We start from the raw sequence: 14,439 nt of genomic DNA, 5'->3' as shown, positions 1-14,439 counted from the left end.
CATAATGATATAGCAGCAATGGAGTCTGCACCCAGTCAGTTAGTCTTCAGAGCATGCATTCTTAACAGAAATACAAAACCTCACGCATGAAAAAATCTATTAGCAGAATATTGCAGTCGTGTGGACAGATCCCTGGAGGTGGTGCAAGAACACCTGGCTCTATATTTTGACTCTATCATTTACTAACTACGAAGCTTTTTACAAAGCAAGTAATTTCTATGAACTTTAGATTTCTTGTCTGTACTGAGAATAACTTCTGAGTGCTGATATTAAAATAAAATAAGGTGATGTGAAGTCAAGCATAGGGAACAAACTGATATAAAGCCTACATAGGGAATGGCACATAGTAGACATTCAATAAATTCATTCAATAAATGTTAACCGATTTGAATTTATAGGTTACTGAAATGGATGTGAAGTTCAATGTTATGTTGGTGCACCCGTAATTTTTAATTCTAGCTATAGCTCCTTCAGAGTGTCTAAGGAAAAGCCATGGATACTTTTCCTTGGGGAAAACTGAACCATACACATCTTATTATGATTGAAAGTAGATTGTCTAAATTTCCTTATACATATATTATTTTTCCCAGAATCAATTTAGGATAATTATTAATTAAGCCACCATGATATCTTCGACATTTTTTTTCAAATGCTCCTTTTCCAAAAATAGCTTGTTGTTTGAAATTAATTCATGCATCTGACTTAATTGCACTTGTTAAAATTATTCTCTCGGGTTGTTCTGCATGAATAATAAGTTCAGTCAAAACTTTTATATTCCAGAGATGAAATGTTGACAACTTTAAAATGAATATGCTTCCAAATAATCAGACTCTACAAAACTTTACTGTAGAAGAGCAGCTTTTGAGTATTCGAACTAAGACATTTTTGTCGTCTCTGAGCATTTCCCAAGAGTCCAGAGAAATATTTGTGCCTCAGGATATTAATAGCAGCTATGAAAAAAAGGTGTTCTGTGATGATAAAATATTTGGAAAATGCTAAGTTAAACTAGCAAAAGATAGGTTTCTTTTCTGTGAGACTTTCCAGAACCTCTAATGTGGTAGCTTATGCTTGAATCTCTAATAGGAAATAAAATGTGCACTGTTACTCCAAATTACATTGACCACAGCATCCTTTATGCTTGGTTTTGTTTATTTGTTGTTTTTTCTGAAGCTTACCTATTTCCTATTCCATAAAGTTGACATTTCTCTCTAGAAGTCAAATGAGTAAGGGGTTTCCCCCCAATTATTCTTTATACTTTACTTTTCTCCTGTATTTTACAACAATAAAAAGAAAAAAATCAATAAATTCAGAAACCAATGTGTAAATGAGTCGATATGTAGTTATACCTAAAATTCAATTAATATGTAAGAGCAACTTTCACCAGGAAACTTATTCCTACTTTTAAAATTACAAACACAGAAAACAAACTTATGGTTACCAAAAGGGAAAGGTGGGGGGAGGGATAAATTAGGAGCTTGGGATTAATAGATCACACTATTAAATATAAAACAGATAAACAACAAGGACTTACTGTATACTACAGGGAACGATACTATAATCAATATCTTGTAATAACCTATAATGGAAAAGAATATGAAACTGAATCACTTTGCTGTACACCTGAAACTAACGTAACATTGTAAATCAACTATACCTTAATTTAAAAAACTACAAATATAAACCAAGTATTGAATAATCGTTCAAACTGTATGCACTAAAGTTTGGGTTTGAATCAGATCTGGGCACATAGTTTCCAAGAATTAGTTTTGTAGGTATTGTAAAATAGAGAGATGAATCTAGCATATTTTCTCATTTGGGTTGAGGAAGTATTTTGTGGTTTTTCCTAAGGATATTTCCTTTACAGAGAATGAAGTAAACAATAATATATAATTAGTGTCTAGAAAAGCAAATTTGCATACATGTATTTTATCTTATATATTAAATAAAAAGTTAAATATGAGAAACTTGATTAAGGAATTTCATTGTATGTCTTCTTTGGAGAAATATCTATTTAGATTTCTGCTCATTTTTTGATTGGGTTATATGTTTTGTTTTTTTTTTTTTTTTTTTGATATTGAGCTGCATGAGAAGTTTATATATTTTGGAGATAAATCCCTTGTTGGTTGCTTCGTTTCCAAATATTTTCTCCCATTCTGAGGGCTGTCTTTTTGTTTCATTTATGGTTTCCTTTGCTGTGCAAAAGCTTTTAACTTTAATTAGATCCCATTTATTTATTTTTGTTTTTATTTTCTTTACTCTAGGAGGTGGATCAAAAAAGATCTTGCTGTGATTATGCCTAAGAGTGTTCTGCCTATGTTTTCCTCTAAGAGTTTTATAGTGTCTAGACCTACATTTAGATCTTTAATCCATTTTGACTTTATTTTTGTGTATGCTGTTAGGCAGTGCTCTAATTTCATTTTTTTACATATAGCTGTCCAGTTTTCCCAGCACCAGTTATTGAAGAGGCTGTCTTTTCTCCATGGTATGTTATTACCTCCTTTGTCATAGATTAGGTGACCAAAGGTGCATGGGTTTATCTCTGGGCTTTCTATCCTGTTCCATTGATCTACAAGTCTTTCTCTGTGCCAGTACCATGCTGTTTTGATGACTGTAGCTTTGTAGTATAGTGTAAAGTCAGGGAGCCTGATTCCTCCAGCTCCGTTTTTCACATGGAAATATGCTCAACATCACTAATTATTAGAGAAATGCAAATCAAAACTACAATGAGGTAACACCTCAAACCAGCCAGAATGGCCATCCTCAGAAAATCTACAAACAACAAATGCTGGAGAGGGTGTGGAGAAAAGGGAACCCTCCTACACTGTTGGTGGGAATGTAAATTGGTACAGCCACTATGGAAAATAGTATGGAGGTTCCTTAAGAAACTAAAAATAGAACTACAAGATGATCCAGCAATCCCACTCCTGGGCATATACTCAGAGAAAACAATAATTCAAAAAGATACATGCACTCCAATGTTCATTGCAGCATTATTTACAATAGCCAGGACATGGAAGCAACCTAAATGTCCATCAACAGAGGAATGGATAAAGAAGATGTGGTACATATATACAGTGGAACATTACTCAGCCATAAGAAAGAATGAAAATAATGCCACTTGCAGCAACATGGATGGACCTAGAGATTGTCATATTGAGTGAAATAAGTCAGACACAGAAAGACAAATATATGATATCGCTTAATTGTGGAATCTAAAAAATGGGTACCAATGAACTTATCTACAAAACAGAAATAGAGTTACAGATGTAGAAAACACACTTATGTAAGGGGGGAGGGACAAACTGGGAGATTGGGATTGACATATATATACAACTATACATAAAATAGATAACTAATAAGAATCTGCTGTATAGCACAGGGAACTCTATTCAATATTCTGTAATGGCCTATGTAGGAAAATAATCTAAAAAGAAAGAGTAGACATATGTATATGTATATCCCAACAGCCAGCAAGCTCCAGTGCTGGATGGCCCATGCCAATCAACTGCAAGACAGGAACACAACCCACCCATTAGCAGAGAGGCTGCCTAAAATCATACGAAGTTCACAGACACCTCAAAAACACCACTGGACATGGTCCTGCCCACCAGAAAGACAAGATCCAGCTCCACCCACCAGAACAGAGGTGTCAGTCCCCTCCAACAGAAAGCCTATACAACCCACTGAACCAACCTCACCCCCTGGGGGCAGACATCAAAACAACAGGAACTACAAACCTGCAGCTTGCAAAAAGGAGACACCAAACACTGTAAGTTTAACAAAATGAGAAGACAGAGAAATATGCAGCAGATGAAGGGGCAAGGTAAAAACCCACCAGACGAAACAAATGAGGAGGAAACACGCAGCCTCTCTGAAAAAGAATTCAGAGTAATGCTAGTAAAGAGGATCCAAACTCTTGGAAACAGAACGGAGAAAATACAAGAAATGTTTAATAAGGACCTAGAAGAACTAAGGAGCAAACAAACAAAGATGAACAACACAATAAATGAAATTAAAAATTCTCAAGAAGGAATCAATAGCAGAATAACTGAGGCAGAAGAATGGATAAGTGACCTGGAAGATAAAATACTGGAAATAACTACTGCAGAGCAGAATAAAGAAAAAAGAATGAAAAGAATTGAGGACAGTCTCAGAGACTGCTGAGACAATATTAAATGCAGCAACATTCGATATAGGGGTCCCACAAGAAGAAGAGAGAAAGAAAAGTCTGAGAAAATATTTGAAGAGATTATAATTGAAAACTTCACTAACAAGGGAAAGGAAATAGTCAATTAAGTCCAGGAAGTGCAGAGAGTCCCATATAGGATAAATCCAAGGAGAAACACGCCAAGACACATATTAATCAAACTATCAAGAATTAAATACAAAGAAAAAAATGTTAAAAGCAGCAAGGGAAAAAGAACAAATAACATACAAGGGAATCCCCATAAGGTTAACAGCTGATCTTTCAGCAGAAACTCTGCAAGCCACAAGGGAGTGGCAGGACATATTTAAAGGGATGAAAGGGAAAAACCTACAACCAAGATCATTCTACCCAGCAAGGATCTCATTCAGATTTGATGGAGAAATTAAAACCTTTACAGACAAGCAAAAGTTAAGAGAATTCACACCACCAAAGCAGCTTTACAACAAATTCTAAAGGAACTTCTCTAGGCAAGAAACAGACGAGAAGGAAAAGACGTACAATAAAAAATCCAAAACAATTAAGAAAATGGTAAGAGGAATATACATATTGATAATAACCTTAAATGTAAATGGATTAAATGCTCCAAGCAAAACATATAGACTGGCTGGATGGATACAAAAACAAGAACTGCATGTATGTTGTCTAAAAGTCACCCACTTCAGACCTAGGGACACATACAAACTGAAAGTGAGGGGATGGAAAAAGATATTCCATGCAAATGGAAATCAAAAGAAAGCTGGAGTACCAATTCTCATATTGGAGAAAATAAACTTTAAAATAAAGACTATTACAGAGACAAAGGACACTAAATAATGATCAAGGGATCAATCCAAGAAGAAGATATAACAATTGTAAATATTTATGCACCCAAGAGAGTAGCACCTCAATACATAAGGCAAATGCTAACAGCTATAATATGGGAAATCGACAGGAACACAATCATAGTAGGGGACTTTAACACTCCACTTTCACCAATGGACAGATCATCCAAACTGAAAATAAATAAGGAAACACAAGCTTTCAATGATACATTAAACAAGATGGACTTAATTGATATGTATAGGACATTCCATCCAAAAACAAGAGAATACACTTTCTTCTCAAGTGCCCATGGAACATTCTCCACGATAGATCATATCTTGGGTCACAAATCAAGCCTTGGTAAATTTAAGAAAATTGAAACCATATCAAGTATAATTTCTGACCACAACACTATGAGACTAGATATCAATTACACGGGAAAAAACGGCAAAAAATACAAACCTATGGAGGCTAAACAATACACTACTAAATAACCAAGAGATCATTGAAGAAATTAAAGAGGAACTCAAAAAATACCTAGAAACAAATGACAATGAAAACATGACCACCCAAAACTTACGGGATGGAGCAAAGCAATTCTAACAGGGAAGTTTATAGCAATACACTCCTACCTCAAGAAACAAGAAACATCTTAAATAAGCAACTTAACCTTACACCTAAAGCAATTAGAGAAAGAGAAAGAAAACCCCCACAAAGTTAGCAGAAGGAAAGAAATCATAAAGATAATCATAATCATAAAGATCACATCAGAAATAAATGAAAAAGAAATGAAGAAAACATTAGCAAAGATCAATGAAACTAAAAGCTGGTTCTTTGAGAGATAAACAAAATTGATAAACCACTAGCCACGCTCATCAAGAAAAAAAGGGAGAAGACTCAAATCAACAGAATTAGAAATGAAAAAGAAGTAACAATGAAACTTCAGAAATACAAAGGATCATGAGAGATTACTACAAGCAACTATATGCCAATAAAATGGACAACATAGAAGAAATGGACAAATTCTTAGAAAAGCACAACCTTCTGAGACTGAACAAAAAAGAAATAGAAAATATAAACAGACCAACAATAAGCACTGAAATTGAAACTGTGATTAAAAACTTTCCAACAAAAGCTCAGGACCAGATGGATTCACAGGCGAATTCTATCAAACACTTAGAGAAGAGCTAACACCTATACTTCTTAAACTCTTCCAAAATACAGCAGAGGGAGAAACACTCCCAATCTCATTCTACAAGGCCCCAATCACCCTGATACCAAAACCAGACAAAGATGTCACAAAAAAAGAAAACTACAGGACAATATCACTGATGAACGTAGATGTAAAAATCCTCAACAAAATACTAGCAAACAGATTCCAACAGCACATTAAAAGGACCATACACTGTGATCAAGCGGGATTTATCCCAGGGATGCAAGGATTCTTCAACATACGCAAATCAATCAGTGTGATAAAAAATATTAACAAATTGAAGGATAAAAACCATATGATCATCTCAGTAGATGCAGAAAAAGCTTTCGACAGAATTCAACACCCATTTATGATAGAAACTCTCCAGAAAGTGGGCATAGAGGGAACCTATCTCAACATAATAAAGGCCATATATGACAAATGCATAGCCAACATTGTTCTCAGTGGTGAAAAACTGAAACCATTTCCACTAAGATCAGGAACAAGACAAGGTTGCCCACTCTAACCATTATTTTTTGTGTGTGTGTGAGATTATGGATTTATTGTTTTCTATTGCTGAATTACCACAAATTTAGTGGCTTTTCTCAAACACAAATTTATTATTTTGTAATTCTAAAGAAATATGAAATCAGTTGCTTTCTTCCTTTTTTTTTGCTTTGTTTTTATTTTTTTTTTTATTTTTATTTTTTTAAAACATCTTTATTGAAGTATAATTGCCTTACAATGGTGTGTTAGCTTCTGCTTTATAACAAAGTGAATCAGTTATACACATACAATATGTTCCCATATCTCTTCCCTCTTGCATCTCCCTCCCTCCCACCCTCCCCATCCCACCCCTCTAGGTGGTCACAAAGCACCGAGCTGATCTCCCTGTGCTATGCGGCTGCTTCCCACTAGCTATCTATTTTACATTTGGTACTGTATATATGTCCATGAAACTCTCTCACCCTGTCACATCTCACCCCACCCCCTCCCCATATCCTCAAGTCCATTCTCTAGTAGGTCTGTGTCTTTATTCCTGTCTTGCCCCTAGGTTCTTCATGGTCTTTTTTTTTTTTTTTTCCTTAGATTCCGTATATATGTGTTAGCATACTGTATTTGTTTTTCTCTTTCTGACTTACTTCACTCTGTATGACAGACTCTAGCTCCATCCACCTCATTACAAATACCTCCATTTCATTTCTTTTTATGGCTGAGTAATATTCCATTGTATATATGTGCCACATCTTCTTTATCCATTCATCTGTTGATGGACATTTAGGTTGCTTCCATGTCCTGGCTATTGTAAATAGAGCTGCAATGAACATTTTGGTACATGACTCTTTTTGACCTATGGTTTTCTCAGGGTATATGCCCAGTAGTGGGATTGCTGGGTCGTATGGTAGTTCTATTTGTAGTTTTTTAAGGAACATCCATACTGTTCTCCATAGTGGCTGTATCAATTTACATTCCCACCAACAGTGCAAGAGGGTTCCCTTTCCTCCACACCCTCTCCAGCATTTATTGTTTCTAGATTTTTTGATGATGGCCATTCTGATCGGTGTGAGATGATATCTCATTGTAGTTTTGATTTGCGTTTCTCTAATGATTAATGATGTTGAGCATTCTTTCATGTGTCTGTTGGCAATCTGTATATCTTCTTTGGAGAAATGTCTATTTAGGTCTTCTGCCCATTTTTGGATTGGGTTGTTCGTTTTTTTCTTATTGAGCTGCATGAGCTGCTTGTAGATCTTGGAGATTAATCCTTTGTCAGTTGTTCATTTGCAAATATTTTCTCCCATTCTGAGGGTTGTCTTTTGGTCTTGTTTATGGTTTCCTTTGCTGTGCAAAAGCTTTTAAGTTTCATTAGGTCCCATTTGTTTATTTGTGTTCTTATTTCCATTTCTCTGGGAGCTGGGTCAAAAAGAATCTTGCTGTGATGTATGTCATAGAGTGTTCTGCCTATGTTTTCCTCTAAGAGTTGGATAGTGTCTGCCCTTACACTTAGGTCTTTAATCCATTTTGAGTTTATTTTTGTGCATGGTGTCAGGGAGTGTTCTAATTTCATACTTTTACATGTTCCTGTCCAATTTTCCCAGCACCACTTATTGAAGAGGCTGTCTTTTCTCCACTGTATATGCTTGCCTCCTTTATCAAAGATAAGTTGACCATATGTGTGTGGGTTTATCTCTGGGCTTTCTATCCTGTTCCATTGATCTATATTTCTGTTTTTGTGCCAGTACCAAACTGTCTTGATTACTGAAGCTTTGTAATATAGTCTGAAGTCAGGGAGCCTGATTCCCCCAGCTCCATTTTTCGTTCTCAAGATTGCTTTGGCTATTTGGGGTCTTTTGTGTTTCCATACAAATTGTGAAATTTTTTGTTCTAGTTCTGTGAAAAATGCCAGTGGTAGTTTGATAGGGATTGCATTGAATCTGTAGATTGCTTTGGGTAGTAGAGTCATTTTCACAATGTTGATTCTTCCAATCCAAGAACATGGTATATCTCTCCATCTATTTGTATCATCTTTAATTTCTTTCATCAGTGTCTTATAATTTTCTGCATACAGGTCTTTTGTCTCCTTAGGTAGGTTTATTCCTAGATATTTTATTCTTTTTGTTGCAGTGGTAAATGGGAGTGTTTTCTTAATTTCACTTTCAGATTTTTCGTCATTAGTGTATAGAAATGCAAGAGATTTCTGTGCATTAATTTTGTATCTTGCTACTTTACCAAATTCATTGATTAGCTCTAGGAGTTTTCTGGTAGCATCTTTAGGATCCTCTATGTATAGTATCATGTCATCTGCAAATAGTGACAGCTTTACTTCTTCTTTTCCGATTTGGATTCCTTTTATTTCTTTGTCTTCTCTGATTGCTGTGGCTAACACTTCCAAAACTATGTTGAATAATAGCGGTGAGAGTGGGCAACCTTGTCTTGTTCCTGATCTTAGTGGAAATGGTTTCAGTTTTTCACCATTGAGGACAATGTTGGCTGTGGGTTTGTCATATATGGCCTTTATTATGTTGAGGAAAGTTCCCTCTGTGCCTACTTTCTGCAGGGCTTTTATCATAAATGGGTGTTGAATTTTGTTGAAAGCTTTCTCTGCATCTATTGAGATGATCATATGGTTTTTCTCCTTCAATTTGTTAATATCACTTATCACATTGATTGATTTGTGTATATTGAAGAATCCTTGCATTCCTGGGATAAACCCCACTTGATCATGGTGTATGATCCTTTTAATGTGCTGTTGGATTCTGTTTGCTAGTATTTTGTTGAGGATTTTTGCATCTATGTTCATCAGTGATATTGGCCTTTAGTTTTCTTTCTTTGTGACATCTTTGTCTGGTTTTGGTATCAGGGTGATGGTGGCCTCGTAGAATGAGTTTGGGAGTGTTCCTCCCTCTGCAATATTTTGGAAGAGTTTGAGAAGGATAGGTGTTAGCTCTTCTCTAAATGTTTGATAGAATTCACCTGTGAAGCCATCTGGTGCTGGGCTTTTCTTTGTTGGAAGGTTTTTAATCACAGTTTCAATTTCAGTGCTTGTGATTGGTCTGTTCATATTTTCTATTTCTTCCTGGTTCAGTCTCGGCAGGTTGTGCATTTCTAAGAATCTGTCCATTTCTTCCAGGTTGTCCATTTTATTGGCATAGAGTTGCTTGTAGTAATCTCTCATGATCTTTTGTATTTCTGCAGTGTCAGTGGTTACTTCTCCTTTTTCATTTCTAATTCTATTGATTTGAGTCTTCTCCCTTTTTCTCTTGATGAGTCTGGCTAATGGTTTATCAATTTTGTTTATCTTCTCAAAGAACCAGCTTTTAGTTTCATTGATTTTTGCTATTGTTTCCTTCATTTCTTTTTCATTTATTTCTGACCTAATCTTTATGATTTCTTTCCTTCTGCTGGCTTTGGGGTTTTTTTGTTCTTCTTTCTCTAATTGCTTTAGGTGCAAGGTTAGGTTGTTTATTCGAGATGTTTCCTGTTTCTTGAGGTAGGCTTGTATTGCTATAAACTTCCCTCTTAGCACTGCTTTTGCTGCGTCCCATAGGTTTTGGGTCATCGTATATCCATTGTCATTTGTTTCTAGGTATTTTTTGATTTCCCCTTTGATTTCTTCAGTGATCACTCCGTTATTAAGTAGTGTATTGTGTAGCGTCCATGTGTTTGTATTTTTTACAGATCTTTTCCTGTAATTGATATCTAGTCTCATAGCGCTGTGGTCGGAAAAGATACTTGATACGATTTCAATTTTCTTAAATTTACCAAGGCTTGATTTGTGACCCAAGATATGATCTATCCTGGGGAATGTTCCATGAGCACTTGAGAAAAATGTGTATTCTGTTGTTTTTGGGTGGAATGTCCTATAAATGTCAATTAAGTCCATCTTGTTTAATGTATCATTTAAAGCTTGTGTTTCCTTATTTATTTTCCTTTTGGATGATCTGTCCATTGGTGAAAGTGGGGGGTTAAAGTCCCCTACTATGATTGTGTTGCTGTCGATTTCCCCTTTTATGGCTGTTAGTATTTGCCTTATGTATTGAGGTGCTCCTATGTTGGGTGCATAAATATTTACAATTGTTATACCTTCCTCTTGGATCGATCCCTTGATCATTATATAGTGTCCTTCTTTGTCCCTTGTAATAGTCTTTATTTTAAAGTCTATTTTGTCTGATATGAGAATTGCTACTCCAGCTTTCTTTTGATTTCCATTTGCATGGAATATCTTTTTCCATCCCCTCACTTTCAGTCTGTATGTGTCTCTAGGTCTGAAGTGGGTCTCTTGTAGACAGCATATATATGGGTCTTGTTTTTGTATCCATTCAGCCAGCCTGTGTCTTTTGGTGGGAGCATTTAATCCATTTACATTCAAGGTAATTATCGATATGTATGTTCCTATTCCCATTTTCTTAAATGTTTTGGGTTTGTTATTGTAGGTGTTTTCCTTCTCTTGTGTTTCTTGCCTAGAGAAGTTCCTTCAGCATTTGTTGTAAAGCTGGTTTGGTGGTGCTGAACTCTCTCAGCTTTTGCTTGTCTGTAAAGGTTTTAATTTCTCCATCACATCTGAATGAGATCCTTGCTGGGTAGAGTCATCTTGGTTGTACGTTTTTCTCCTTCATCACTTTAAGTATATCCTGCCACTCCCTTCTGGCTTGCAGAGTTTCTGCTGAAAGATCAGCTGTTAACCTTATGGGGATTCCCTTGTGTGTTATTTGTTGTTTTTCCCTTGCTGCCTTTAATATGTTTTCCTTATATTTAATGTTTTGACAGTTTGATTAATATGTGTCTTGGCGTGTTTCTCCTTGGGTTTATCCTGTATGGGACTCTCTGTGCTTCCAGGACTTGATTAACTATTTCCTTTCCCATATTAGGGAAGTTTTCAACTATAATCTCTTCAAATATTTTCTCAGTCCCTTTCTTTTTCTCTTCTTCTTCTGGGACCCCTATAATTCGAATGTTGGTGCGTTTAATGTTGTCCCAGAGGTCTCTGAGACTGTCCTCAGTTCTTTTCATTCTTTTTTCTTTATCCTGCTCTGTAGTAGTTATTTCCACCATTTTATCTTCCAGGTCACTTATCCTTTTTTCTGCCTCAGTTATTCTGCTATTGATCCCATCTAGAGTATTTTTAATTTCATTTATTGTGATTTTCATCATTGCTTGGTTCCTCTTTAGTTCTTCTACGTCCTTGTTAAATGTTTCTTGCATTTTGTCTATCCTATTTCCAAGATTTTGGATCATCCTTACTATCATTATTCTGAATTCTTTTTCAGGTAGACTACCTATTTCCTCTTCATTTGTTAAGTCTGGTGTGTTTTGACCCTGCTCCTTCATCTGCTGTGTGTTTTTCTGTCATCTCATTTTGCTTATCTTACTGTGTTTGGGGTCTCCTTTTCACAGGCTGCAAGTTCGTAGTTCCCGTTGTTTTTGGTATCTGTCCCCAGTGGCTAAGGTTGGTTCAGTGGGTTGTTTAGGCTTCCTGGTGGAGGGAACTCGTGCCTGAGCTCTGGTGGATGAGGCTGGATCTTGTCTTTCTGGTGGGCACGTCCACGTCTGGTGGTGTATTTTGGGGTGTCTGTGGCCTTATTATGATTTTAGGCAGCCTCTCTGCTAATGGATGGGGCTGTATTCCTGTCTTGCTAGTTGTTTGGCATAGGATGTCCAGCACTGTAGCTTGCTGGTCGTTGAGTGAAGCTGGGTCTTGACGTTGAGATGGAGATCTCTGGGAGATTTTTGCAGTTTGGTATTACGTGGAGCTGGGAGGTCTCTTGTGGACCAGTGTCCTGAAGTTGGCTCTCCCACCTCAGAGGCATGGCCCTGATGCCTGGCTGGACCACCAAGAGCCTTTCGTCCACACGGCTCAGAGTAAAAGGGAGAAAAAATAGAAAGAAAGAAAGAAAGAGGCTATAATATAGTGAAGTAAAATAAAGCTATTATAAAGCAAAGCTATACAGACAAAATCTCACCCAGAAGCATAAACATATACACTCACAAAAAAAAGGAAAAGGGGAAAAATTAATATCTCCTGCTCCCAGAGTCCCCCTCCTGAATCTGGGCTGATTCGTTGTCTATTCATGTATTCAACAGATGCAGGCACATCAAGTTGTTTGTGGAGTTTTAATCTGCTGCTTCTGAGGCTGCTGGGAGAGATTTCCCCTTCTCTTCTCTGTTCGCACAGCTCCTGGGGTTCAGCTTTGGATTTGGACCCGCCTCTGCGTGTAGGTCGCCTGAGGGCGTCTATTCCCCACCCAGACAGGACGGGGTTAAAGGAGCAGCTGCTTCGGGGGCTCTCGCTCACCCAGGCCACGGGGAGGGAGGGGTACAGAGGAGGCGGGGCAAGCCTGCGGTGGCAGAGGCTGGAGTGATGTTGCACCAGCCTGAGGCGCGCAGTGCGTTCTCCCAGGGAAGTTGTCCCCGGATCACGGGACCCTGGCAGTGGCGGGCTGCACAGGCTACCGGGAGGGGCGGTGTGGAGAGTGACCTGTGCTCACACACAGGCTTTTTGGAGGTGGCAGCAGCAGCCCCAGCGTCTCACGCCCGTCTCTGGGGTCCACACTGATCGCCGCAGCTTGCGCCCGTCTCTGGAGTTCGTTTAGGCGGCGCTCTGAATCCCCTCTCCTTGCGCGCCGCGAAACAAGGAGGCAAGAAAAAGTCTCTTGCCTCTTCGGCAGCTGCAGACTTTTTCCCGGTCTCCCTCCCAGCCAGCTGTGGTGCGCTAACCCCTTCAGGCTGTGTTCACGCCACCAGCCCCAGTCCTCTCCCTGCGATCCGACCGAAGCCGAGCCTCAGCTCCCAGCCCCGCCTGCCCCGGCGGGTGAGCAGACAGGCCTCTCGGGCTGGTGAGCGCTGCTCGGCACCGAGCCTCTGTGCGGGAGTCTCTCCGTTTTTTCCTCTGCGCCCCTGTTGCTGTGGGGTCTGCGCTGATAGCCGCGGCTCGCGCCCGCCTCTGGGGTCCGCGCTGATAGCCGCGGCTCGCGCCTGTCTCTGGAGCTTGTTTAGGCGGCGCTCTGAATCCCCTCTCCTCGCACACCAGGAAACAAAGAGGGAAGAAAAAGTCTCCTGCCTCTTCGGCAGCTGCAGACTTTTTCCCGGACTCCCTCCCAGCTAGCTGTGGTGCACTAACCCCTTCAGGCTGTGTTCACGCCGCCAACCCCAGTCCTCTCCCTGCGATCCGACCTGAAGCCCGAGCCTCAGCTCCCAGCGCCGCCCGCCCCGGCGGGGGAGCAGACAAGCCTCTCGGGCTGGTGAGTGCTGGTCGGCACTGATCCTCCGTGCGGGAACCTCTCCGCTTTGCCCTCCGCACCCCTGTGGCTCTCTCACCATTATTATTCAACATACTTTTGGAAGTTTTAGCCCCAGCAATCAGAGAAGAAAAAGAAATAAAAGGAATCTAAATCAAAAAAGAAGTAAAACTGTCACTGTTTGCAGATGACATGATACTATACATAGAGATTCCTAAAGATGCTACGAGAAAACTACTAGAGGTAATGAATGAATTTGGTAAAGTAGCAGTATACAAAATTAATGCACAGAAATTTCTTGCATTCCTATACACTAATGATGAAAAATCTGAAAAAGAAATTAAGGAAACACTCCCATTACCAATGCAACAAAAAGTATAAAATACCTAGGTATAAACCCACCTAAGGTGACAAAAGACCTGTAGACAGAAAACTATAATACACTGATGAAAGAAATTAAAGATGATACAGATAGATGGAGAGATATACCATGTTCTTGGATT

The sequence above is a fragment of the Balaenoptera acutorostrata genome, chromosome 5 (assembly GCF_949987535.1).
Source record: "Balaenoptera acutorostrata chromosome 5, mBalAcu1.1, whole genome shotgun sequence".
Taxonomy (NCBI): Eukaryota; Metazoa; Chordata; class Mammalia; order Artiodactyla; family Balaenopteridae; genus Balaenoptera; species Balaenoptera acutorostrata.
Note: the sequence above shows the minus strand (reverse complement) of the source record.